The sequence below is a fragment of the Papaver somniferum genome, chromosome 6 (genome assembly GCF_003573695.1).
Source record: "Papaver somniferum cultivar HN1 chromosome 6, ASM357369v1, whole genome shotgun sequence".
NCBI classification, from domain to species: Eukaryota; Viridiplantae; Streptophyta; class Magnoliopsida; order Ranunculales; family Papaveraceae; genus Papaver; species Papaver somniferum.
In genome coordinates, this window is record NC_039363.1 from 43,260,294 (window position 1) to 43,266,162 (window position 5,869).

The 5,869-nt window shown below is 36.4% G+C and overlaps 1 pseudogene; it reads left to right on the forward strand.

Moving 5' to 3' along the window:
* Positions 1 to 355: 355 nt before the first annotated feature.
* Positions 356 to 5,666, forward strand: LOC113287409 (annotated as a pseudogene).
* The last annotated feature ends 203 nt before the right edge of the window (positions 5,667 to 5,869 follow it).

Consider the following 5,869-nt stretch of genomic DNA (forward strand, 5'->3'; position numbering starts at 1 on the left):
TTAATAAACCACTGGGTTTCCTTGATAAACCTAATCGGGCTTCCCCAATAAACCATGTGGATTTCCTCAATAAATCCACATTTTACCGATATCAAATAGCTTACGCGGTTTACACGTACACTATTTTAATATGGTACAAACGGCAATCCATGGATTGCGCCTTAACCTAATTTTCCCTAAAAGTTTCCCAAGTTTATGGCCAAGTCCATATCCGATCGGAATTAAAAATGAAGTGGGTTTTGCTTACCACCTCTCATTTAGGTTTAAATTATTTTGAATTTGGAAATAGGGCTGTAGTTAACCCAAACGTATGTTGTATTTAGTCACTGGCCAGGTGAAAGATAACGGGGAATAAAGACTTCTCAGACAGAGAGAGAAAGAAAGATAGATAGGAGAGTAAGAGAGAGGACCGTCTTTCATGTTTCCTTTCCGATTGTGGTTTCGCTAACATCGTCTGTTCCTTCTTCTGCAAGCATTTTTCTTCTATTTCAGCGAAGAATAAAGCTAGGTTTTCCATCGAGGTTCGTACTTTCCTTCTAAATGAGACTATTTATATTTTCGTTGACCCATGAAATGTTTCAGTTCTCTTGGTACATTCCTAATTAAAACTCATTGGCTCTCCTCTTTTAAGGTTGTGTGATTGTTTGATTTATTAAGAGTTAATTTTTATCCCTATTTTGATGTTATTGAATTATATGTTGGTTATAGTAGTACTATCTCGGTACGAGGTTGCACATTTAGTGCTTTGCATTTTTGTTCCTTTTTCTCTGTTGTTGCCTCAATACAGAACTCTATACCATATGCATTTATCAAATTTGCTCATAGACCCCTGCAAAATGCAGTTATACGATGTCACATTGCACACAGTAACACTACGTTAGTAATGTAGGTCTACCTTATACAACACTGCTATAGGAATGCAATCAGTGCATCTATGATTTTGTTAAAAATGCCATTCACATATCATTCAAGGTTAAAAACTAGTATTTAGTTTGCTTTAAATTTGAAGATCAAATTGGATAGCATGTAGATTTTAACAATTTGGTTAATTTGAATATTGATCGTGTTTCATTGGCTGGTGTTGCAACTTTGTCTTATTTTGCACATATAAGTAAACACTGTGAGCCAACATCAACGTACCTTTGACACTAGTGAGTTCCGTGTCTGCATCTGATGATTCTTCATGCGATTTCCTACATACGGGAAACCACAGCATTATACCGAGTACACATACATGTGGGAATTGCACTTGATTTGGATATGATGTTAAATGCTTATATAACCAGAGCTTACACTGAACCAGATTTAACATTTCAATTCAGTGGGATATTAAATCCTTAAGAGATAGGATAGACTTGCCATGGTTAAGTTATTTGGTAGAGGAAGGCTTATTATGAATGCCATCAATTATTTTATTCTATATGCTTCACATTTCTGTAGGACCTTAACATCTATGAGCTCCTGATACATTGGAGGACACATTTTCCGCCTTACACAGCTGCTTGCTTATCGCAACAGCGAAAGCTTTGCATTGTGGATTTCTTACTCCACACATACTTTCTCTGTACCGCTGGCAATCAGTATCCCCAGCAAAAACAATGTCAAATAACAAAGCATTCACATCTTCTCTCTCATAGATATCTACGATCATCAATGCTTTTTTAGCTCAGTCTCATTTTAGTATTTATGACATTCTGTAAGCTTATGCTTGTTGTAACAAGTTTACTCTCAAAGAGTGAGGATTTAAGTATTCAATAGTTAGTACAGTTTCAGTGAATTGTTGGGTTTAGTTTATGCATAGTTTGGTACAAAAAGTCTGTCTTTTAGATATGGATATTGAGGCATCTGTTAATAGATCAGTAACTTGGTACGTATTTCTCTCAATTTGAAATGTGCTGATGTTTTTATTCATGAGATGTTAATACTTCACATTTCTGAAATTAACTCTCAGACCCAACATGATCTTTAAGTGGTTGATGGAATTCTTCAATCCAATGTGTGCCTTAGTTGTTTGAAGTAACTGTTAGGACCTATAACAAATCTTCTCTGCAGCTCTTCCTGGAAGAAATAATTATGATGTGAAATGGAAATTGGGTCAAGGGGATGGCTAATGAATCTGTTGGCAGAAATTGAGATCCAACGGTTTGTGACAAGTCACGACCTGAAGATCAAGGTTAGATTGCAAATGGACACGATCTAACGACACATATTGGATTCAATCATAGAGACGTCATCTGATGGCGAAGGTTATGTCTCTTCTAAAGTTGCCATTTGCTATTTTAAAAAAAAAAACATCTTATTCTTCGTACGAAGAACATTTCAGGAGAAGCAAAATTAAGTTAAGCTAGAATAAAATCTTAGAAATTATTAAAAAAAAGTGAAAGGGGTTTGTGCTGCTCGTGTATTCGTGTGTGAAGATATTCTTCAAATGCGTTAAGGATAGAGGATTATCTCGCTTGAATGCAATCTGATTTTTTTTGTTTAAAGAGGATTACTTCGCTTGAATGCGATCTCATTTGTTTGTTTGATGTTTAGGTTTTGATTTTCCATCATTATACGTGTTTTATACAATCAATTTCGCAGTTATTGTGAAAACGAGTTTCTGCACCTAAGGCCCAAATCGTTTGTGTTTTGCCTCGAATAGAATCTGTGATTTGTGATAGATTTAGTACTTGGTGTTGATATTCCTTCGAATCAGTAACAAAATTTCCAACACTCTTACCATGAAAAGGAAAGGAAATAGGATATCTTTCTAATATCGAGGAGACAATATCTGCCAAAATTTGATCGGGAAATCCATTTTGTCCTTTCAAATTGATTTTGATCAGATATTTGTTGCCTTTACCTGTCCTTGTATTCATCTGATCCTCATCTTATTACCTATCCTTGTATTCATCTGATCCACATCTTAGTAGCGATTTCTAACTTCACCTGTTTTTTTACGTTTTTGGTTCAGATGAGGTTGACCTGTCTGTAGTTAGATTGTTATCCCAATTTGAAGAAAAAGGTAATTCAAGTAAGGATATGTATTGAAGTTACAATTAACCCCTTGTTATGCATCTCATAGTTGATGTCCCATTTCATATGTAATATTGTTTCGTATAACTACTCTTGATTGCCTTGTCTGTTACTAGACAAGAACTATTTCATGATAGTTGGTAAAATTACAATGACGATGATAGTCTATTTTTTAGTGGGGCTATCCATTTGGTCAACAAACTCATAGATTCACATCCAACTCATATGCCTCTGAAGTCAGCAGTAGTACTGAACCACCCTTTACTCTAGTGAATTTGATTTTTGCAGTCCAATTCTGATGTGGAACTATCATCTGATCTATGATTTCTCGTTCAACACATATCCACGGGAAATACGTATCCTCTCTTTTAACCAGAAAGTATGACACTTGCATCATAATTTCAATCTTCTTCATAGATCGGCGATTTCGTTCATAAAATTGAGTTTCATTAATATTCATCAGTTGCAGCCTCTAACAAATACTTTGATACCAGTACCTTTGTTGCTTCCATTTTAGGGTCAAAATACTGTAGCCAATTACTTGAAGTTTGTGCACATAAAAAGAATCTTGTATTTGGAAAGCTTATACACTCAAAGTTAGTGATAAATGGTTTGGAAGAAGATTCCTTGTTTGCAACCAAACTCATCTGTCTATTCTCTGTATTTGGATATGAGGCCAAATCATTTTTTTACCTGGTTCCGTTTGATAGTGTGTATACGCTGAACGCTATGATCAGGGCATACTACACAAACGGGTTGCATCAACAAGCCCCGAGTCTCTTTATGAGAAGAAAATGAAAGGTCTTAAACCAGATTTATATACATTTTCTTGCCTTCTAAAGGTTTGTGCTTTATCAGCAGATCTTCGGTTAGGTGAGAACATTTGGAAATTGTCTGTAGAAAACGGGTTTGATTCAGATTTGTTTGTTCAAAACTCCCTCATTGCAATGTTTGGAAAATGTGGAAGTTTAGTAAATAGGAGTATTTGAACTAATGCATGAAAGGGATATAGTGTCATGGAATTCGATCAACTCTGCATATATGATTGGGAAGCCATGGATAAACATCAAGAGTTGGTCGGGATTGGATTCAGACCAAATCAAGTGACTGTTATTAATCCCCTATCACTATGTTCTTCAGCTGCAACTGTTGGAGAATCACATGGATTTGTTTCGAAAAACTGATACCAATCAAATCCGACAGTCCGTAATTCCCTTATTTCTGTGTATGTGAAGTTTGGTAGATCTGAAGAAGCTCATTCAATCTTCAATGACACAGTCAAACCTGATAATATCACCGGGAATTCTTTAATCTCTAGCTATGTTCAGAATGGTTATTTTGAGGAATGCTTTAAACTTCTTAAAGACATGAAATAAGTGAGCTCTTAGTTATGACACACTCACCAAATGATTGTTGGTTATGTACAAAATGGATCTTTGGAAATTTTATTTGCTCAAGATGGCTGCTTCGCTTCTGTTGGTACATGTGCTGAACATACATTTTACAGATTCACATCTCGTTATGACACTAGCTCAGTAGCTCTTAAATAAGGTTTGTTGGATAGAGAAGTCTAACTGACCTGATGTTGCTTCAACATTTTAGAGTAACTTGATAGTAAGTTAGGAGGGTCGGGAAGCCGACTTTGTTAAGTATACGAGGGCTAGGGTTGGCCCAATCTGACTTGGGTACTTTGTTTGGCCAAGTCTCAGACTAGCATGCTGAAGTGCTGCTTTAGATTGATAGTCTACTTCATCTAACAAAGATCTTTGACGATGTTTGTTTTAGTGTGTTCAACATGTTTGTTTTGTTAATTTACATCAAAATCTCTGGCACAAGTTTTAGGTTATCTGGATGTGGCATATCTCCAGTTAAAATGCGACCACTGACATCATTTGGATTTCTTCTTGTTTTGGCAGGTAATGAGGCTACTTTGTAGGAGCCTCGAGGTTTTGAAGATGGGAACCATAAACTACTTGGATGCACTTAAGCTTCAGGAGAAGCTCGTCTCTGATAGAAAACTGGGGAAAATTTCAGATACACTTTTGTCATTGCAACATCCACCTACATACACACTAGGGAAACGGCGAACTGATCACAATTTGCTAGTTTCCAAGGATGAGCTCCAGAGTATGGGAGCTGAGCTTCACTACACAGAGGGGGAGACATAACATTCCATGGTCCGCATCAAGCTATCTTATATCCCATTATTTCTCTGAAGGATATAGGATTTGGTGCTCGGAAGTATGTAGAAAATCTCGAACTGACAATGATTGAATTGGCATCTTTGTATGGTGTGAAAGCTCGTGTAGGAAGCAAATGCGAGACAGGGGTTTGGGTAGGAGAGAAGAAGATAGGAGCAATTGGGGTTCAAATCTCGTCAGGGGTTACATCTCATGGTTTGGCTTTTAACATCGATCCTGATCTTAATTATTTTAAGCATATTGTACCTTGTGGAATTGCCAATAAAGGAGTTACATCATTGAGAAGAGAAACAAAGTTAGAACTTCCTAGTGAAGAAGTGCTTCATGAACAACTGGTTTCTTCTTTTGCAAAATCTTTTGGTTTTACGAACCTGGTGTGGAAAGAAAATGTATCTGACATTGTCGGGAACTCCAGAAATTAAATGAGCATTTCAAGATTGTGTTAGTCATTAATCTATGGAACCAGGTTTTGTTTTTTATCCTTATTCTACGTATCTATGCTGATCCTTTGTATAACGATAACTTACGGGTTTGATGCAAATAGTGTTATATACCCAATAACAGACAAGTCTTTTGGATAAATCCGGAAGATGAGCATTGCTGGATGTAAAGATTCCATAGCAGATCTTGCAGGTTGGAAAGTTATCTAG